Genomic DNA, 23,639 nt, shown 5'->3' on the forward strand with positions numbered 1-23,639 from the left:
AAAAAAAAATCACATGTAAAGCCTTTTTATGTTATTTTATAATACCAATTTTTTATAAGAAAGAGGCAATGAAGCCAAAGATTGAGGGTTAACTCCTGACTTTTACCACTACCCATCTGGCTCAGAGTAAATTATTTTAGGCATGATTTTTCCTGTCTATAAAATGGGCACCAATGATCTTACATTCCATAAGGTTTTGTTAAAACTAAATGCATTTGCTATATATGAAAGTACCTAGTAAGGCACCTGCCTTACAGCAGGTGTTCAGTAAATGCTATCTGAACTCCCTTTCTCCCCCCCGCTCACTTGCTTCCTGTGTTTACTCACTCACTCCCAAAAACAAATGCACAAAATTTCATTTTCTTTATTCCGTTTTTAGTCAAAGTGGTATTTAAAAAAAAAGTTTATGAAGTATCAAAAAAAGAAAGTTTGTAAGTTAAACACAATAGTATCATTGCCATCATATTTACTATCCCTTAAAAGCACTCAAACTCCACAAAATTTTAAAACTTACCTTACCAAATGAAAAAACATTTTCAACACTAGTGCTCAAAATGAACATAATGTGACTCAAATTCTTTACTTCTACCTTTAAAACAATAAAACTATTTAAAAATATTTCTTATTGAAAATATATAATGTTTTATTGTTTTTTTATAGCCTGACCTAAAACTCTAGTAACTACTTTCAAATAATGAATTCAAACAAGGGATCTTTTATGTTCCAAGGTAAGGCTACTTTTGGTCCCCTCTCCTGGAGAGGGTCCCCCGTAAGTGTTTCTCTGGCACAGGCTGCTTTCACAGCACTTGCCATTCTCCTGAGGCAGGTACTACTTAAGGTAGCGATTTTAACTCTTATTTCAACAGCAGAGCCCCTTGCTGTGGTATGTACTCAAGAAACACTTGCTAAGTTTACCCCAGAGCAGTGACTTTGAAAACCAGAGCATCACAGCTTAATGTAACGAAAACCTCAGAAATCAAGGAACAGCTAAACTGTGTTCAGTGTATTCTTTTTAAGGTTGAGTCGCACAATTATTCCCAATTAGAAATCACACTTCAGTGAGAATCTTACATGCTTGGGTGACTGTAACCACCCATAGACTACCCTCTTCTACAACCGCAGAAATTACCAAAAGAAAAAAAGAAAAAAAAAAAAAAGAGAAAAGCCACAAACCCAGAGCAAATGCCAGCACCAATGATGGCTTCCAACTAAAGCAAGGACCCAAGATCTGTTCAGCTAACTTTGCTCGTTGCCTTGATTCATCACTTTGCCCTACAGAAGCCAACCTACACTTCAAGAAAGCCATTTACATTTTCTTTTTTCTTAGGCCTTCCTTAACCCTTTTTGTCTCTCTGGGTTTCAGCTCAAAATAAGTCATTAGATGAAACACACTGAAATGTACAATCTGCCCTTTCTTCCTTTCACAGTGGAAAAGGAGTCTGTTTCTGTCAAACTCAGCCCCAACCTGCCTACCCCCTCACACCGTCCAGCTGCAGTCCCATTTCTGCACCTTTTCCTAGCAACATTCCTTCTAACGATGTCTGCACACTGTCACTCCTCTCTCTCCATCACTTTTAATCCATTACAATCTAAAGTTACTGAAACCACCAGCAAAGTCACAAAGTCACAATCCCCATATGTCCTCATCCTAAACGGCTGTTTGACAGCACCGGCCACAACACACCTTCTGTTCTCAATACTGCACCATCTGATTTCCTCCTGGCACCGTCTCCTCCTCCATTTGTCTGAGACCCTCCTGCAACTGCTTAAATGATAAAGTCCTCAGAGCCCACACACTATGCTTCCACAGTCCCTTGCAAAGTACTCTTGTATGTTACTGATGCTATAAATATGTATCCTGATACTTCCTTAACTTGTATCTCTAGCCCACAGTGTTTCTGGGTTGCAGACTTGTATATCATACTGTTACTTAACACCTCCACAAGAACAATAATCATCTCAAACTTTAATGTTTGTCTAATGGATATCCTCACCACTACAATTTAAGTCTTAGAAGGCCTGGGATCATGTCTCTTTTGTTGACCATAAACATAAGCCTATACAGTGCTTGACTCATGGTAGATGTTAAATAAATACCTCATAGTTAGATAGTCTGATTTATAACCATAAGACATCTACCTTTAAGTTTCTTTATGCAGAATAAAGTGAAATATTGAGCAGAAATCTTTTCAGAAAAGTTATAGAATTCTTATCTTAAAAATATGGCTTATTAAGAAAAGTCACTTTGACTATGTGTGAATATAGGTGGTCTCCACCTAAACAAGTTACACTGAATTTAGGTTCTTTTTTCAAATGTAAAACTAACTGCAATAGATACGTATACTGCTGTTACCAAGGTCACCATCACTTTTGGTCATTTTATTCCTGAAGCTCCATAATCTCTTATTTAAAACCTTCAGAGGCAGTTGTGTTTGTGAGTTATAAATTTACAGTGTTTTAGGAAGGCTTATCAAACACATCTTGTACTTCTCCCAGTTTGACCAGGACAGTACTTTATAACGAACACATTAACATTCTTACAAGAAACTGTCTGAACATTTATATTCAGTAGGAAGACTATTTATGTAAGTCATACCAGTTAGATTTTGCCACCAAATGAGGCAGATGCCAAACTTAGGAAAGAGGTTTTTATCTTTTAGACCTTTCTGAATTGTAGGTTTGCAAATAAGGACTGTACAGTGGTTCTGTCACAAGAAACATTAGCAAAATTATCTGAGGCTCTGGGGAGGACCATGAGTTAATGACACTGAATCTCATAGCATCCCAGTTAAATTTTCACTCTATAATTAGAACACTGGCCTACAAGGACAATGGAGAGTTTAAGACTCTAGGCCTCCCCTCATTTTTCTCCAAGTTTTAACCTTTTTTGGTTCATGAACCTATTTGGTATTCTGTTGAATCCTAAAACTATATTCCCTTATATAATATTATCTCTAAATGCATAAAACATAAGATTATGAAAGAAACTACACTAACATAGCTATTAAAATAACAATACAGCAATATATGCTTCTTTATAAATACAATAAATAACACTGTCTATTGGCAAGTATTGCCTATTAATTAATAGGCAACAAACAATTTAACTGAAAAAAATTTGTATTCTCTTATTAGTGGCTAAGTTACAGTGTGTAATACTGTGGGTTATCATCTAGATTCACCATTGAATTAAATGCCTAATTTCTCACAAAAACTGAAAAACATATCTGGGAGATCTGAGCATACAGTACTTATCTATAAATCTGTTAATAAGGTAACTGTCTCTGAGCATCAAAATGATACAAATTTCACACAGCTATTGTGTTAATATTTCTTTTTAAAATGGAATTTTGAAGACCCAAAAATTTTTGCTAAGTTTAGCTTTATTGAAGGTAAGATTTTATTTTTTTCTATAGTCTACTCTGTGAAATCATATACAAAAGAATAATCCAAAAGGAAAACATAATGCAAAAAAAAAATAACACAAAGATCTCAAATCAGCTAAGCTCATTCAGTTCTTATGGAGAGATATAAATTAGAACTTTAAGGAGCTACTTCAAATCATAAAACAACTAAGCTCATGTTACTTGAATATAAAATCTCTTCAACTGTACAGTTCAATAAATCTTATGAAAATAGTCCTAATACAAGAAGAATTTTTAAGCCTTTTCTATGTATTATTTGCTGTCAAAAATACCTATAATGTTTAGAAGACTCCTGTTACAAAAACAATCCACAGACTGTTTTAACTCAGAAGAGAACTAGAGGGACAGGGAGGGGCAAAGGAGAATAATTGGCAGTGTGTGTGTGACTTCAACTATAATGTATCTGATACACTGTAATAACTTTTGTAATGCCACAATGTAGCTCGGGTATAACAACTTAAAAAAAAAAAGAATGAATAAAGAATTTTTAAACCTGCTGAAATCACCCTAAGAAGGGGACTAAGGTAAAAAGGAGAAAAATAGAGGGGATGAGCTCAATTTGGGCTATAATACATATATTCATGGAAATGTCACAATGAAACTCCCTGTGTAGCTATCTAATACAAACAAAACAAAACAAAACAAAACAAAAAAAAAAAAAGGGAAAAAGATGCCGAAAGAGAAAAACTTGAAGAACACAAATATATTTAAACATCTTCAGGGTTATAGAAGACCTCACGCATGAAATCCACAGACAATCCCTGGCTCAACCTACACTCGTCTGCTTCAAAGCAGTGGGAGAGCTACACATGTTCAGTGGAAACTGTACTTGGAATGTGGGTCCTCTCCTAGGCAAGCAGTGCATGGTGCATGGTATAGCATTCTCCTGGGGAGCTGGTCAGCAACCAAGAACAGCAAGTCAGCCACAGACTCGTGAGTAAAGGGCCAGGACTCCTTAGTGTGCTTAGTTATTAAACTAGCATGTCTGGCAGGTTAGGTGTACTCAATGCATTTTCCACTTACATTATTTTCACTAATGACAGATGTACCAGGACAGAACACCAGCATAAGTTGAGGAGCATCTGTACTACTAAAGCAGAAAAATCTATTTTCTTAATTTAAAAGGTGTTGTTTGTTTAGATGGTACTAGCTTTTGAACTCAGGGCCTCACCTCTTGAGCTATGCCAAGGTCTTGCTTTGTTCTAATTATTTTTCAGACAGGGTCTTGAGTTTTTGCCCAGAGCAAGCCTTGGACTGTGATCCTCCCACCTATGTCCCCCAGGTTAACTGGGATTGCAGGCATGAGCTACAATACCAAGCAAAAACACTATTCTTAAAATGTGAAAATATTCAAAATCATCCTATCAAATACTGTTTTTTAACTAATAAAAACACTTAAAAGGTAATCGTATATAAAGCCAATATAAAGAGTAAATATACTATATGTTTTAAATATCATCTTCAGTTTCCCAAACAGCCATCCTTTTCCTGAAATTCACATTTCACGTAAGGGCCTTTTCATACTGATATAACGAAACAGTGTTTTACAATCCAAAGTTAACACTAGCTAAGCTCATGCTAAAATTCATAGGGAAAAGTAAACTGGCACAAACATCCAGGAAAATGAAAGGGTCCAACTCTATCAGATGCCTCAGGATCTAATCAGCAAGCAGAACAGTGTGGTCTCAAGCATGAGCAGGCATACAGACCAAGGGACTGGACCAGTGGACACAGGAGGCTAGACTATGGGATAAATGCTGACACTGCAGGCACTGGGGAATTAACTTGGATTCTTAGACGGTACTTCAAGGCAGTGTCATGATGGAACTCATCTTTAAATGTTTAAAAAAACAAACCAAGAAACTAGTAGAGAAAAAAGAGCAGGTTAGAGAAGACATGCCTAACAATCAAAATCCAGACACCGTGAGGGGCAACACTGATAGTTATGTTAAACATCAAAACCATTTACAGTGAAAAAGGAATCCAGAACAAAACAGTATCACGAACAAAATCAAAAGACAAAAGACAGTTCTGAATTCACACAGAAGGAGCTTGGAAGTGGCCACTCCATCCTAATAAGGAAAATGTTGAACAGATGGAAAAATCAACTTTTCATATAGATGAGTACACAGGGCAAACCAACCCTCAAGACTGGAGAAAAAGGGGAATCCAGGGAGCCTAGACTTTCTGGAGCAGCCTCACAACATAAACTGCCTCAGGAACCAGCTTTAGGAAGCCGGGTGCCAGTGGCTCATGCCTGCAATCCTATCTACTCAGGAGGAACCAGCTTTAGGGAGGAAAACCTGAAAATTTGTGAACTGCCAATTGTCTATGTGAACAAGTCTGAGAGTTAAAATTCTAGGGGACCCAGTCAGAGACAGCCCCCATGTTTTAGTTTTACCTCCATCCTGTAGCTCTATGAGTATATACTGGACTGGGAGATGGATCCCCTCAAGCTTCCAGCAATGGGAGGGGAAAAGTACCTATTCTGAAATACTTCAAGCATTCTATCCTTCTTAAGAAGGCCTGCTCTCAGAGGTTCCTTTTAATTGGTAAGTCATGTCCAGCTATCAACACAAAATTATAAGACAAATAAAAGGCAATAAAATATAATCTGAAGAGACAGAACAAGCATCAGAACTGGACATGGCTGGGATGCTGAATTTCAGACGGAGAATTTAAAGCAACCATGATATGCCAAGGGCGCTAACTGATAAAGCAGAGAGCATGCAAGAACAAATATGCAGAGACTTGGAAATCCTAAGAAAAAAATTAAAAAGAAAGACATATATACCAAAACACTGTAGCCAAAATGAAGAATGCCTATTAAAAATTTTTTTTAATTCAGATTTTTTTTTTGAGACAGGGTCTAGCTCAGGTGGCCTAGAACTTTCTACTCTCCTGCCTCTGCCTGGAGTGCTGAGGTTACTGCCACAGGTACACCAGCCCAAATGTCTTTGATGGGTTCCTTCGATTTCACATGGCTAGGGAAAGACTCTCTAAATTTGAGGGTATTTCAATAGAAATCTCTATGAAAGGTAAACACAACAAAAACCAAAGAAACAGCCAGGTACTGGTGGCTCACGCCTGTAATCCTAGCTACTCAAGAGATTAGGAGGACTGCTGTTTGAAGCCAGCCTAGGCAAATAGTTCAAAAAACATCACAAAAAAGGGCTGGTGGAGTGGCTCAAGGTGTATGCCCTGAGTTCAAGCCTTGGTACCGTGAAAAACAAACAAACAAAAACCAAAAGCAGAACAGACTATCCAAAGACTGTGGAACCACTACAAAAGGCATACACAAGGGCTGGCAGAATGGCTCAAGTGGGAGAGGGCCTGCCTAGCAAGCACGAAGCCCTGAGTTCAAACCCCAGTATCACCATAAAAAAGACTAAACTCCTTGAAGGCAAAATCCTTCTAAAATTCATCTTTATTCAGATTATTTTATAAACAATAGGGCTCTCATGTGCTTATAACAAGCAAAGTCTCAGGTTTGATACCAAGGACCAAAAAAGGGCGAAAAAACAGTAGGGACTAAGCACTTAATGAATAATTCAACCAAAATATAAATTTCCTCCACACAGGTACGTATGGCTTAAATTTAGACATGGAACTTATGAACACAGGAAGAAATACCTGTCACTTCAATCTTTGTCATCACGACTGACCACTATAGTGGTAGTCTAGTCTGAAGAGCTCTGAAACATCCCAGAGAAAGACCTAGCCCAAATATAAAGTACATTTGGTCCATGTAGACACCCTAAATCTACTCACCACTCCTGACTTAAACCTGAACCCTAAGGTGGTTCTATAATTAACCCAATTTCTTAGAATTGCAGTCACAAGGCTGGGCAGTATGAGGATCAGAGGCACACCAGTGATTCTTCCCGCCTATGGTAGAGGGAACGTCTATCCTGTTGCTGGAGAAACATGTACCTAGTTCTTCAGACACTGTCTTCAAATTTTTGTAGAAAAATTACCAAAACATAAAAGTACCTGGACATACCAGCTTCTATAGACAGATGCTTACTTACACGAATTTTAGAAGCTCATTGGTCAAAACATGTAGGAACATTAACAAAACCCAAAAGAAAAAGCAGCATAGTCATCTGAGTTAGCAGTCTCCAGGTAGCAGAAAATCATTGTTCATGTCCTGTCACATTGGCACCAGATCCCATCAACATTTCCAGAAAGTCTGACATTCATTAAAGTGAACATGAATTACACTGTAAGGTTTTAAAGTTAAACGGAACAAGTGAAGCTGCTTAGAATACTGTGGCTTTAAAATCCAACCAGCTGATGAGGGGTTAAGGTAAGAGGACACCAAATAGCAGCACATATTCCCTAATTTAAAGGTGCTATGATGTCATGCCTCCATGTTTCCCTGTGTAGGAAAAAGGGACCCACAGATGGAACTACCTGTTCTCTGGCCTCCAAACCAAGACACTGAGGGCAGCCTTAGTGTGGAACAGCAGTACAAGTACCAATACCACTGCTTCATTTAAGGTATCTGCCCTGTGTACCATACGAAGTCTTCTTGGTGAAGTCTTCCTGTCACCACATTACTCCTATTCATCCAGCTCTTCTTCATTCTGTCTTTCTAAAATATTTGAGTCCATATCTGTATCCTTTGCTAAAAGGTGAACCCTTAGGAAAGGGAGCAAGTATGACAGTATTTGCTACAATGTTTAGCACTTGCTTCACACAGAGCATATGCTTTGAAATCTGTTTGACATGAGTAAACAGCAAAGGCAAAAAGCCTTCCATGCCAAATCTGACTCACAGGGATGACCTACATCAAGGTGGCCACATATAGTGCCTGGTATGTTGGTCAACACCCAAAAAACAGTGGCTATACTGCCTTTGCCATCAAGCCTTGTCACCCAAGTCCCCTTATCCAGCATAAATTTTTTTTTTAAAAAAGAGCAAAACCAACAATATGCCTTCAACTCTTTAAGGGCCCTTGCCAACCTGATAAATGGGATTTCCTTGTATTTGTGTAAAGCTTCATTACAAACATGTTTTACTTTATATATCACAACAACCTTGGGAAGCAGATGATAACCCCATTTTAAAAGCTAAGAGAACTGAAGCTGGACATAAAGTGTGCACTTGTAGTCTCAACTCCTTGTGAGGCATCTCAGTCTCCTGTCTCAAGGAGACTCACTTGGGTCCAGGAGTTCAAGGCCAACCTGAGCAACACAATACTACCCTATCTGAGAGAGAGGGAGAAATGGAGAAGAGACTTGGGGGAGGGGGAATAGATGGGAAAGGAAAAGGAAAGCAAAAGAAAACCTGAAAGATCAAAATTGCTTTAAGTTAGACAGCTAATAATTAAGAAGGTCAGGATTTCAAACTGTCTTTGTTACTCATGGAATTCTACTACACCACACATTTGCACACCTGAACACCTCCTAGTTTGCCACTACTGGTCTAAAGTGTGGCATCTGAAATTAAATCCTATTCATTACAGAGCATACTCCATGCTTCATACCACTTACTTTTATAAATACAACCAGTTCGGTATTTGGATTGCTGGAAAACTCATTAAGTTGCTGACAATTCGGGTTTATAGTCAACCAATAGTGGCTAAATCACCCATATCATATAATAGTTACAGGTCTTTCACTTATTTCTGAACAATGTATTTCAGGCTTGGTAACTGGTTATGCATTTATTTCAAATCTATTTTATCCTATTTATCTTCACACACACAGACACACAGACAGACAGACAGACACACACACACACACTGGGGGTGGGGTGGGGGAATCTTTTATTGAGATGTCACCAGCTGCACAGTGTGCTCATGACATTAAAGGACTTCTTCCACAGAATTCTGATCTCTCTTATGTGGTACCATGACTGCTTTCTCCTCCATCGGTTGGAAGCAGCAGTGGCTGAACTTAGAGGCCGAGCTTCTCCAGAGCACATCACTATTTGGTCTGTACCAGCAAGGACTTGTGGAGGGTGAGCATGTACTTCTTAGTTCCCAACACGCCATCTTTCAGCAGGACAAAGTCATTGGTCACTTCACCACAATGGACAAAGCCACCCAGCAGGTCAATGCTCTTGTGAGACAGGTCATAATCAGTGGAGGCATGGTTCTTAATTTGCCATCCTTAATTAGGTAGCCCTGACCAATCCTGTAAATCTCTTGTTGATCTCGGTGCAGAGATGATAGCCTTTTGGCCCAACCCCAGCCACAGAGAAGGCCACATGGGCAGGTGCCAGGCTCCAACACAGGCAACCTTGTGCATCTCTCAGTAGGTCCTGCAGGGCACCTTCTTGGCATGCCAGTGACTGGTGACCCCTCTGTAGTCTTTGCCCTTGGATACTCCAAGATAATGATCATCTAATCTGCCCAAACACGTGGTTCACAGACACCTGCTTCTCTAGCCTCTCCTGGCCCCAGCTAGCTTCTCATCCACAGTGTCTCTGTTCATTTGCGTCTCCATCGGGTGGGACTTCTTCTGACAGAGAGGAAGCAGGTACATATGGGTGTGGGCGATAAAGCAGATGACCCAGCAATACTTCTTCATCACACTGCTGAAGTCCTTCTCCAGCTGCCTCTTGCCATGTTGCCCTACCATTTCTTGCAGCATTTGGTGAAGGCCTCTTAGATTTGTAGCAGTACTTATAAGAGCACCTTTAGTACTCATTACTGATGTGCTCAGCAAAGATGGTCTGGAAGGTCTGGAGGCCTTAAGGAATTTCCATATAGCCCATAATGCCTAAAGCCACCACAGGTGGTATCTTCATAATGGTTACAGTCTCCACATCTTCCTTCTTGTTCCCCTTGGATCCTGGCCCATCCACTTCCTACATGATGTGAGTCATGCCAGCCTTGTAGCCCAAAATGCTATAAGGTGAATAGTCCTGAAAGGGTCATCTTGGGAAGCTTTGCCATCCCCTGATGCCTGCTGCTGCAGTTCTGTGGCAGGAAGCCAAGGAGCCATGCCTGGGAGCTGAGAGCTTCCTGTAGAAACCACACTGCCTTTTCCAGTCAGCAGATCATCTTGATCAATCATTTTGGATTAGTGAAATCATTTAAAATCTGAAGTCTGCTATCTAATGCATTGTGTATCAGCTCCATACCAACAGGACTGGCCACTGTGGGCATACAATTTGATTATTCAGAAAGTTCATTTAAGTGTGGAGCAGAATAGGCCTAAGAAGCCATTCAGAACAGCAAGGGTGTTTTTCTCATGCTGACCTCAATTACAACCTAACTTTATAAAGATTTATCAGACAAATCTCCATCTTGCTCACAAAAATATTACTAAAGACCTTATACCTTGCTGTGATCTCTGATTATAAACTGCTGCAATTTCACATCTAGTAAAACCCTAGCTTAAAAAAAGTCATACTTTCCCATTAGTTAATCTAGTTAATGTTCACCATGCAGTTTCCTTCACTCATTAACTCAGTCAACAGGTATCTGTCAAGAGCAAAATGTACAGGGTAATGAAGATAACAGACAAAGTCTTTGGCCTTCCCAGAGCTTTTTACTTTAGGGAAAACAGACAATAAACTATATTATATTAAAGAAGAGAAAGATGTCATGCGAGCATGTCATGGGAAGCTCTTAACACAGCCTGGGGGTCAGGGAAGCCCCCACTAAGAAAGCAAATTTCAAATGGAGACATGAAAGATAAGCAGGAGATAACCCAAAACAAAGAGGTGGTAAAACAGTTCCAGAAAGGGGACTGTGACTATGAAAGCTAGATGCCAGGAAAAACATGGAAATGACTGAAGAAAAACATCCTAATGTCCACAGGAAGGGCTAGAACAAGTCTAGACTAGGGGAATGCAGGATATCACAGCCACACAGGTTCTCAGACAGGTTTTCTATGGACAAGGGTCTTCATCAAATAAAAGTAATATGAGCCTCTGAGTACTTAGGGGAGTGGGACAATGTGATCATATTATTATTTTTTAAAAGATAAAAGTGTGGTATTGGCGAAAGAACAAACAGATCAATAGAACAGAAAGCCCATAAACAGACCCCATAAATAGTCAGCTGATCTCTGACTAAAGAACAAAGGCAACACAATGGACAAGAGACACAGACTTTCATCAAATGGGTTGGGAGCAAGTGGACACTCATACGCAAATGAGTCCAGACAGACCTCTCACAAAAATTAACTCAAAAAGAATCAAAACCTACATGTAAGATGTAAAACTATAAAACTTCCAGATAATAACACAGGAGAAAATCTAGGTGACCTTGGGTTTGGCAATGATTCTTCAGGTACAATACCAAAAGCATAAGCCATGAAAGAAAAAAATTAAAGTTGGACTTCATTAATATTAAAACCTTTTGCTCTGTGAAGGACTTTTCAGAAGATGAAATGATAAGCTATAGATTGAGAAAAGCATTTGCAGAATACATATCTGATAAAGGATGAGTATCCAAAATATACACAGAACTCTTAAAGCTCAGTAAGAAAACAAAACAACTCAATTATAAGATAGGTAAATTATGTGAACAGTATACTCATCAAAGAAGATAAACAGGTGCAAATAAGCATAGAAAAAGAAGCTCTACATCGTATGTTATTAAGGTATTGCAAATTAAACAAATAATGACATGCCACCACACCCCCTTACTAGAATGGCTAATCCAACAGCTAACAACACTAAGTGCTGGCAAGCATGTGAAGTAACAAGAATTTTTCTTCCTGTGAGATGGGCTCTTGCTGTGTTGCCTGGGTTAGTCTTGAACTCCTGGGTTCAGGTGGTCCTCTCTCTTCAGTCTCCCAAGCAGATAGAACTATAGGTGTGCACCACTGTGCCAGAGTCTGAACAATAGGAACTATTATTCATTGAGAAATACAAAATAGTAGAACCACCGTGGAAGACAGTTTAGTGGTTTCTTACAAAACTAAACATCTCTTAACCATATGAGCAATTGTGCTTTCTGGTGTTTACTCAAATAAATTGAAAACTTTTGTCCACACAAAAATCTATACATGAATATTTATAGCAACTTTATTCATAATTGCCTAAACCTGGAAGTAACCAAGCTGTCTTTCAGTAGGCAAATGAATAAGTTGTAGCACATCAAGACAATGGAATATTACTCAGAAATAAAAAGAAATAAGTTAGGGCTGAGGGTATAGCTCAGTGGTAGAGTGCTTGCCTAGCAAGGCCCTGGGCTTGAAAGAGAGAGAGAGAGACAGAGAAAAAAAAAAGAGTTGTCATATCCTTAAAGATAAGGAAGAACCATAAATGCATTTTACTAAGTGAAAGAAGCCACTCTGGAAAGCCACATACTGTATGATTCTAACTATATGACATTCTGAAAAAGGCAAAACTATGAAGACAATAAAAATGTGGTTGTCAGGCATTCAGGGGAAGAGAGGGATGAAAAGGTAGAGCACAGAAGATTTTTAGGGCACGAAACTACTCTGTCATGTAGTATATTACAAGACACAGTCATGATGAACACGTCATTATATATGTATCAAAACCAACAGAAATGTACAAAACAGAAAATGAATCCCAATATACCATGGACTTTAGTGAATAACAACAAATTATACTGGCTCATCAGTAGTAACAAATGTACAACACTAATGCAAGACATTAATAATAGGGTAAATGTGGAGGGGGGGAGTGAAGAGGAAGCAGTCTGTGGGAACTCTGTTTTCCAACTGTTCTAAAACCTAAAACTGCTCTAAAAGAGTAATGAAGTTACAGTAAGCCCACATTATTCACAGACTTACTACACCGGGTTTTGACCAAGCATGGTAATAAATAAAATAAATAAATATTTCAAAAACAAAAATTTTAATTGTAGAGTGCCTTCCTCAGCTCAGTTGATGTGGAAAAGCTCTCAGTCTAGCCCATGTTATCAGTTGTGCTGAAATCGTGTGTGATCAGCTAAGTGTTTCCCTGCCCTTAATTTTGTGAAAATATGCTTCCCAAAAGCAAATGGTACCCAAAAAGGAAGAGTGAATGTGCTCAATTGAAGTGATAAAGTGAGAATTTTAGATCTGTTGTCTTTAGTGGAATATGGATGTTGTTAGGGGAAAAACAAATCAAGCATTCACAGTACAATACTGAACTCTTCTGTCCTGAGCATTCTTGGGTTTTCCTCATTGATGGTCTCCCTGGGACCATGTACACCCAGGGTGTACTGTAATTTTAAGAACATAAAGAAACTATAGTTTAAAAGATACAGTGTCAGCTGGGTGCTGGTGGCTTCTGTCTATAATCCTAGTTACTCAGGAGGCAGAGATCAGGAAGATCTTGGTTTGAAGCCATCTCTAATAAACAGGTCATGAGATCCTATTTTGAAAATACCCAAGACAAAAATGGGCTGGCGGTGTGACTCAAATGGTAGAGCACCAGCATTGGCAGTTGCTGCGGAGCCCTGAGCCATCCACTCCTGTTCCCACCTCACTGTTGCTTGCTCTCTGATGGGAAACAAGTTGGAAATCTCCCTGAGCATGGCTTTTAAATACACATGAAAAACAACTGTAGAACTAGAAGCAGCAATTCATGAAATTAGAATTACACAGCTAGCCTCAAGGTGAAATCCTTGGAAGAGGGGTGTGATGGCTTGATCAGAGACCCAAAGGAAAAGAATCTCAAAGGATACAACCGGTTCAGATGCCTACCAAAATCTTGACAATAACTACAAAAATGAACAATGCGTTGTAGATGAGATTGTCAGATATGGGATCGTTTCCAGATGAGAATCCAGAAGCAATGCGTTGACTTGCACAGTCCTGAAACCCAGGAACAAAATCAGACATCAATTAACAAGCTACCTAAGATGTTTCCAAGTACTGAAAAACTAATTAACTCACACTGAAATAAGCCTTGAATATGCCTTCTTAGCACAGTAGACAGCACATTGGTCTCATAAATAACCCTTAGGCCAAAGAATAAATCTCAGGGGAAATTTTTTAATGTTTCATATCAGTGAAGTACAAAATACCAAAATTTGTGAGATGCAGCTAAAGCAGTACTTACAAAGAAACTTATAGCTTCAAAAGAATGGACAAACTTCCTGAAAAACATAACTAATCAAAGTTGGATGATCGCAACATTAAAAACTCTAGATAACACATTACTGAAAGAACATGAAGATCTAAATAAGTGGAGAAATACACCAAATTCGCAGACTGAAAAACTAAACATTGTTACAATGTCAGCTCTCTCCAAACTGATTTTTTTCACTTTTAAAAGTAGTTATCTTAATAGTTAATTCTTTAAAAAATTTTTTTTTATTATTGTGCTGGGGGTACATTGTAGCATTTACAAAAGTTCTTACAATATAGCAAATGTATCATAGTTGAATTCATCCCCTCCATCATTCTCCTTTATTCCAAACTGATTTAAAAGTCATGTGCAATCCTAAACAAAATTCCAATCAAATTTTTAGAGAAACTGACAAACTGAATTTAAAATGTATTTGGAAATGCAAATTACCTAAAATAGCCACAGTTTCAGAAGACAGTCACAAAGTCTCATGCAAAAGTGTGAGACCCTATCTGAAAAACAAACTAAACCAAAAAGGGCTGGAGGTGTGGCTCAGTAGAAACCCAAGTTCAACCCCCAGAACTGCTAAAACCAAACCAAACCAAACCAAATTAAAACTCTGTGCTTCAAAGACAACATGATCAATTAAAAGGTAAGTTTCATGCTGGGTAAAAATATCATTATACATATATATTTAATACATACACATATATAGCTTGAATCTAGAATACATTTTTTAAACTTAGAACTAAGAGAAATAATCAAATGCAAGTGGGCAGAAAGTCTGAATATTTACTTCAGAAAAGATCTACATCTAGTCTGTAGACATGTGGGTAAATGCCTATTACACTGAGATATCATTTTATATCTTCTGGAAGAGCTAAAATTAAAGACAGAAGCAACAAGTATCGGTAGGATGTGGAACAACTGCAGCTCTCGTATTTACTGGTGTGAATATGAAATACTGCGACTATATTGTAAAACATTTAGCACTTTCTAATAGAAGTCAAACATGCATTTACATATTAGTTACCAATTACATTCCTAGTTATTTACTCAAGAGAAATGAAAACATAAGCTCACAAAATACTCATACCCAAATGCTCGCAGTAGCTTCATTGGCAATAGCCCCAAACTGCACATTGACAAAATGGAATACTAGCCATTAACAAAAAGGAGCACATTATTATTGTATGTGATAACACAGGTGAATCTAAAACTTATCTGCTGAGCAACAAAATGTCACCACAAAAAGTACATCTGGTCAGGCACTGGTGGCTCATGCCTGTAATCCTAGCTATTTAGGAGGCAGATATCAGGAGGATCAAGGTTTGAAGCCAGTCCACGCAAACAGCTCACAAGACCTTATCTCAAAAACACTCAACACTAAACAGGGCAGGCAGAGTAGTAGTAGAGCGCCTGCCTAGTAAGTGATAAATCCAGAGTTCAAATCCCTGTCTGTCTGTCTGTCTCTCTCTCTCTCACACACACAAACATGAAACTGGGGCAGGGGACTTTCTGTAGAGGGCACTTTCTGGGGTGATGAAATGACTGGGACATGAGTATATGAATTTGATAAACTCATCAAATTAAAGACTTGAATTATGGGCATTTTATTATATTTAAATTATAACTCAGAGTTGTTTTTAGAAAATAACTGAACAAGTTATTTCCACTGTGAAGAGACTACTGCCCATTATCTGATGTATAACCTTGGTCAAATCACTTGAACTTACAGGCACACCCAGTTCATGGTGTTGTTCAAGCAGGATGACAGCAGTACAAAGTAAGAAAACCCACAGGCTGTGATGTACAAAGTTTGCCTGTGGGAGAATTATAGCTGAAGAACCACAGAGGCTTCCACACTGAAGTTATGCTTCCACACTGAAGTTACACTTCAGTAGGAAAAAGGAAAACTACATCAACAATCTAACTGTCATCATGGGAACTGGCCTGGCCTGCCTTGAGGAAACATTTAATTTTGGAACTGGACCTCCTTAAGTTAAAAAAAAAAAAAATCAACTCAGGCTTTCAGGACTTTTAAGGAAAAGCAAAAAACATGAAAGACAACCAAATCTGAAAAAGGCTACGAACAAGATTGACAGGAAAATATTTATATACATCCACTACTGATTAGTAACAAAGCACATTTAAAAACAACTAGGGCTATACAAACAATGGAATATATTAAGCTTTCAAAGGAATGAAATTTGGATACATGGATGAACCTTAAAAACAGTATGCTAAGTGAAAGAAATCAAACACAAAAAGATAATTATTATAGGATTCCACTTACATGTAGTATCTAGACTAAAGAAATTCAGAGACAGAAATCGATTTGAGGTTACTAGGGAGAGGTTGGGATACATTGAGTACAGAGTTCCACTGGGATAATGCAAAAGTTTGGCCATACATTGTAAATAGAACTAAAATCACTTAACTGTGTACACCTGAAGTGGTAAAAGAATGATAAATGTTATGTGTATTTTATCACTATTAAAATACTGGGGCTGTTGTTGCAATTTCTTTTTTATTATTTTATTCATTTATTTTCTCTTTTGTATTGGTGTATATCAATTGTACAGAGGTTTTATTGTGATAAGCACAAATATGTATAATGTACATTGATCAAATTCACTCTATTCCTTCCTCTTTTTTTTTCTTTTTTGTAGTACTAGGGTTTGAATTCAGGGCCTCACGGATGCAAGGCAGGAATCCACTTGAGCCAGTCCACCAGTCCTCCTTTTAAAATAATTTTTATGGGTGTCGTTCTATTTTCATATATGTGCATAAAGTACTCACTCAAATATATTCACTCCCCTTCACCCTCCTCTTTTTCCCTCCCCACTCCCACTGGTTCCCATCACCAAATAGTACCCCCATCTTTTTTTTTTTTTCTTCTTTCTTGTATGGGGTTTGTACTCAGGGCCTACACTTTGAGCCACTCCACCAGCCCTATTTCTGTGAAGGGTTTTTTGAGATAGGGTCTCACGAACTGTTTGCCTGGGCTGGTTTCAAACTACAATCTTCCTGATCTCTGCCTCCTGAGCAGTTAGGATTACAGGCATGAGCCACTGGCAATGGGCTAGTCCTCCTAACTTAATTTGTTCTTCTTTTTTTTTTACATCTAAATTCTGTATTATGAAAAGAACATGTAATATTATCTCAGTATAGATTTTTTTAACTTAACACGAGGATCTCCAGTTTCATCCATTTTCTTGCAAACGACTAATTTCATTCTTCTTTATGGCTGAATAATACTCCATTGTATATGTGAGTTGATGGACATGTAGGCTGATTCCATGAGTTGGATAGTGTAAATAGTGTTTTTACAAATATGGTTGAACAGATAATGTTCCTCAGATACATGCCCAGGAGTGGGATTGCTAGATCATATGGCAGTTCTATCGTTGGTTTTTTTGAGGAGCCTCCATACTATTTTCCATTGTGGTGTACTAATTTACATTCCCATCAACAGTGTACAAGGGATCCTTTTCCTCCCACATCCTCGCCAACATGTGTTGCTTGTGTCCTTGATGACTGCCATCCTGATTGGGAAAAGATGGACTCTCCATGTGGTTTTGATCTGCATTCTCTTTATGGCTAAGGGTGCTGAACACCTTTTCATGTATTTATTGGCTATTTGGACTTTTTGAGAACTGTTTTCAATTCATATGCCCACTTATTAACTGGACTATTGTCCTTTTGGTGTTTAAATTTTGGAGCTCTTTATATATTCTGGGTAGTAACCCTTTATTGGTGAATAGCTGACAAAGATTTTTTCCCTTGATTCTGATTCTGGTGATTGTTTCCTTTGCTTTACAGAAGCTGTTTAATTTGATGCAGTCTCATTTGTCAATTCTTGCTTTTTTCCTGAGCAAGCAGAGTCCTATTCAGAAAGTTGTTACCTATGTTTCTATCTTAACGGTCTTCCCTGTTTTCTTCTAATAGTTTCAAAGTGTCAGCTCTTACATTTAGATCTTTCATCCATTTTGAATTAATTTTTCTATAAGGTGAAAGAAGGGCTCTAGTTTCAGTCTTCTACATGTGCCCATTGAGTTTTCTCATCACCATTTGTTGAAAAGGCTGTCTTTTCTCCCATGTACGTTTTTGGCATCTTTGTGGAAAATCAGGTGGCTGTACCATTGTGGGCTTATTTCTGGCACTTCTATTTCACTGGTGTATTTATTTCTTTATGTGTCAGTACCATGCTATTTTTGTTACTATGGCTCTGTAGTATAATTTGAAGTCAGGTATTGTGAAACCTCTAGCATTGCTTATTTTACTCAGGATTACTTCGGTTGTTTAGGTCTTTTGTACTTCCATATTATTTTTTAAAATTTATTTTTATCATTTTTACACTTACATACATGTGTACACTTTATTTGGGCCACCTCCCCCCATATTAATTTTAGATCTGATTTTTCCCTTTCTGTGAAAAATGACACTGGAATTTTTATGGGGATAGGCTGCTACTATTTTTTAGGAAGTACTATCACTTAGCAACAATCAAAAGGTCTGAGTCCTCTTATTTACAATTATCGTTAAGGCTCCAAAATAAGATAAAGGACCAGGAATCACCTATCTCTACACTGCCCTAGCACTGGCACTCCTCTGGGAAGTGTAGTTCTACCCCATACCACCAACCATTCAGAGACCTGTGCATGAGGTGTGCTTGAAGCATCAAGTCTTTGAATCGACCTGCTACCAGGATTTGACCCAGCCTGTGTTTTGAAGTCCTTTCTTCTCTTGATTCTGTAGCCTTAGGGTTTTCTTCCCATGCAGACTGAGGGCCTTGAGGAAAGAAGCTTTCACTGAGCAGGTCTTGGTGAACTCATGAGGAGAGGACAGAGAGACAGTGGTACAGAGTATATTTCTGAAATACGTCCTTGAGGAGGCTAATGTACAGATGCAGACAGGGGACTGGGGGTGGGGTGGGAGAAGAAAGTTTGTCTCAAGTTGCTGCTATTTTATTTAGTGAAAAAGCAGTTACAACCAAAAATAAGGATGGAGGGAAGGTGTTGCAGGGCTGAAGAAAGAGAAGAGGTTTGAAGGACTTTCCTAACCACCCAGGAATGTGGTCTCTGTAAAGATCCAAATTTTACCATGTCCCTCTCCTGCTAAAATACTTCATGCTTTTAGAAAAGTACTCTAAAGAATTTCCCAACATCTCTTGGTCAGGTAGAAATGCCTTCTTCAGTAGGAGAGAAACTGGCAGTCATTCCTGTGTGTAAGTATGTGCTCACAAGCCCTTCCTACCCAAGACTACATGGGGGTCCAGGGTGCCTCCCACAGGTGCCATAGTCAAGGCACTCTATCACAGATGAGCGTGGGGACCGCGATGCAACTTAATTTCTAGTTCACCTGCAGACGCATTTCAGTTGGGAATACCTGGCACTAAGCCTTGAGCAGCCATGCTGCTGTGGACATGCCAGTTGCCAAGTAAACACTGGTGACCAAAGACGCATTCAATAATGCTACTTGTGGTACTAAGCTTAAAAAAACCAAGGCATCCCAGGCATCATGACTTTCACTGTTAAATAAATCCTACGGATGTCTATCTTCCAAAAGCATAAACTTGATTTATTTCATTTACATTACCTACAGAGTGAAGGTCTAAAAAAGAAATCAAGCCTTCATTTCTCCAATAAAGTTTCAATAAAAATTAAGCATGTTTATTTTTCCTTACATCGAGATTAATTCCTGAGCTCTTTCTTTTTACTTTTTCTGCAATGCTGGGGATCAAACCCAGGGGTCTCATGCATACAAAGCAAGCACTCTACCACTGAACTATATCCCCAGCCCTCCTGAGCTCTTTATATAACTAATTTTATTAAGAACTAGATTATAAAATATAGAAATGGCCAGAATCTATCAACTGATGAGTAAACAAGCAAAATGTGGTGTATACATAAAAGGAAGTATTATTGAGGAATGAAGTACTGACACATAAACCCTGAAAAGAGTTAAAGTAAAAGAAGCCACTCACAAAAGACCATATATTACATGATTCTATTTATATGCAATGTCTAGAATTGGCAAATCTATAGGTTGCCTAAAGCCTGGAGTACTGGGGGAAAGTGAGCAATAACTGCCAATGAGTACAAGAATCCTTTGAGGGATGAAGAAAATGTTCAAAATTTGCTGTGGTAATGTTTGGATTACTCTGCAAATTAGACTGAAAACCACTGAATTGTACTCTTTAAATGAGCAAATTGCATGCTATGTAAATTACATCTTAATAAAGATATAAAATCCATATTAATTAATATTATATGCAAATCTCTGTCCTCAACAACAACTACATATGGCAGGGGTGGGGACTAGGAGGAATTTTAGGGATTTAGAATGATATGGAATTTCACACAGCAAGAACTGAAATCTAAGTACCATGGTAAGAAAAAACATTTTAAAAAATACTGCAAAAGGAATACTAAGATAAGAAATTGCAAATGGCTAAGAAACATAGGATGGTATGTCTAAAACTGTGGCTTAAAGTACAGATAGGCAGAGCTTATTTGAATGAATAAATGTAGATAAAAATGGATAGCATGATATTCTAAGATGTAGCACTGACTAACAGAACTTTCTAGGGTGAAAATCTCTGTATTTACTACCAAATGATGTGTCCACTAGGCACAAGCGGCTTTTAAACACATGAAATATAGCCACCAGGATGTCTAAGAAATTCAATGTTAATTTTATCTAATTTTAAGTTTAAAAGGTGCATGTGGGAAGTGGCTACCATACTGAACAGTATAGATCTAGACAAGGAAAGCAATGTTTTCTGGATGAGTATGGACAGGTGACAGATAGGAGAAAGAACAGCAGTTACCAGGAAGACCAAAGCCTAGAGTTTGGGGCACATTTCATAGTCTGGATCAGAGGGGTAATAAAGATAGGTAGTGCCTATAAGCCACTTTAAAACTTCAGTCGCAGTTAGGTATTATTATACAACAAAGGGGCCACACCTCATTGTAAGCACTGGCTGATATGGTTTATGAGAAAGTCCTACATAAATGTAAAATGACATAATTTTTACCAGAGTGGACCTGGAGAAGGCAAATCAAGGAAAGTGGTATTTTCTGAAAAGAAAACCTTCTTCCTTATTTCCTGTACCCAGCACAATGCCCTGTACACCCAGGTACTCTATAAACGCCCACTGAACTACTAAAGTCAGAAAGTACTTCACCAAGTTTCCAGGGCAAGAATTCCACAGGTGAGACCAGGAAAAGAAGGGAGAGAAAACATGACCCATCTCATCAAAATTCTACAAAGTAATCACTGCATTTAAGTTAAGATCCTAGGTTAGTCATATCCACAGAAAGTTCTCAAAATACTTATTTAAAATATTATTACTATACTTTGAACTGAAGTGACTTTCATCTAAGTTGCTTAAAGCATTTGATTTGTAACCATTAATTAATGTTTCCATTTTGAAAACCATGACACTATAAGATTAGTAAAATAACCATGATTAAAATATGAAAATTTAAAAAGTAAAAAGGCACACTATTTTTACTTTAACCCAAGTAAATGGGAAAACACCACTCCCACTTTTTTCCCTAAATAAATTTATTGAAATAACGTTCACTATGAGAGACTACCTGAAGTTCTAAATGCTTAGTTTCAGGACAGACGACAGGAACTTGATGAACTACTTTTTCAACCATAGGTTTTGTTAACAACTGCCTGCAACTCTAAAAGGTCCAAATTCCCATGAAGTTTGCTCCTTAAGGCAAATGAATTTCCTAACTGCACAGATGACTCAACTCAAATAAGACATCAAGCACGCAGCACAGGAGATCAAAATAAACTCAAGACTTTTGTATGCCAGTTGATCTCAAGAACTATAAGCCATGAGAAATGTCAAGTAAGAGAATGAGGCTCTTAGGAGATGGGGAAAGCCTAAGGTCTCTAATCCAACCCTCATGATGAAACGGCAAAGGCTTATTCAGCAAAACCTGTGTTATACAGAGCTCATGAAAATGATGTAGGAATTTTTAAAGAATTATTGGGTGGGTGGGGGATTTAACATTGTTGCTTTGGTGCTACCCAAACGGTGATACCAAGTTATCTTCAAATTTAAGAAAAAGAAAGAGGTAAAATTATGGCATATTTCTTTGTTCTAGAGACACTAGCATAGCCCTATGCTAGGTAGATTACCCAGTGATCAATGTTTTGCTTCTTAATTTTTAACTTAGAGCAAAAGAGTTGCAAGTGTGTCTCAAGGTAGAAAAGTCCATAAAACATCAGTTCAGATTATTCCAAATCTATCAGAAATCAGATTCTCTGAGGGAATTTTTGATCTGGGCCCTGGGTGAGCTACAGCACAGCTGGGGGCTATAGTGAACCAAAGACAGCCGCTCCTACAGATAAATGCCAGCTTTGCTATGTCAGTTGACTGCTTCCACACAGGAATGCACATTTGTTATTGCCAACTGTGATTTTCCAAGAAGGCAAAAAAAAAAGGGAGGGGGATCTAAGACAAAACATGACAAACAGTAGAAAGTAAGATGACAGAAATTCACCAAATATGTCAGAAATCATAATAAATGTAAAGAGGTGAAATATGCATATTAATAGCAGAGTCTCAGATGAGATTTTAAAAAGGAAGACTCTAGCAACACACTGTTCACTACAAATACCCTCAAAGCAAATCATGGAATGATTGAAAAGGATGGAAATACCATGTCAGGAAAGTAGAGATCAGAAGAAAGCCTGGGTAACATCGTTAATACCAAAAGGAAAAATGGATTTAAGAAAAATGGTATTTAAGGAAAACAGTATCTAGAGAGGCAAAAAAGGAGTATTTCAAAAAATAATGACTACAAACTAGGTGTGAATAGTGGTACATGCCTGTAATCCCAGCACTCAAGAGGCTGAAGCACAAGTTTGAGGACAGCCTGGGCTGCCATAGTAAGACTCGTTCTCAAAAAAAGCAAAAACAAATAATAATGATTATAAACTTGCAAGCACCAAACAATATAGCCTTGAAGCAGACTAAAACTTTTTTAGCTAAAGGGAAGCTATCAAAATTACAAGGTAAAAATGATAAATCCACCTGGGTGTGGTGACACATGCCTATAATCTCAGCACTTGGGAAGATGAAGCAGGAGGACTGAGAGTTTGAGGCCAGCCTAAGTCACATAGTGAGAACTTGTGATGATGATGAAGGAGGAGGAAGAAGTGCCATCAAGAGAAAAAACCTGAAGCATCTTC

The 23,639-nt window shown here is 38.2% G+C and overlaps 1 protein-coding gene and 1 pseudogene across 4 annotated transcripts in view; both read right to left on the minus strand.

Moving 5' to 3' along the window:
- Nucleotides 1–23,639, minus strand: part of Spire1 (spire type actin nucleation factor 1) — a 160,826-nt gene that overhangs the window by 75,627 nt on the left and 61,560 nt on the right. The gene's annotated exons all lie outside the window — the stretch shown is intronic.
- Nucleotides 10–14,033, minus strand: LOC141422533 (large ribosomal subunit protein uL3 pseudogene; annotated as a pseudogene).

The sequence above is a fragment of the Castor canadensis genome, chromosome 4, assembly GCF_047511655.1.
Source record: "Castor canadensis chromosome 4, mCasCan1.hap1v2, whole genome shotgun sequence".
NCBI lineage: Eukaryota > Metazoa > Chordata > Mammalia > Rodentia > Castoridae > Castor > Castor canadensis.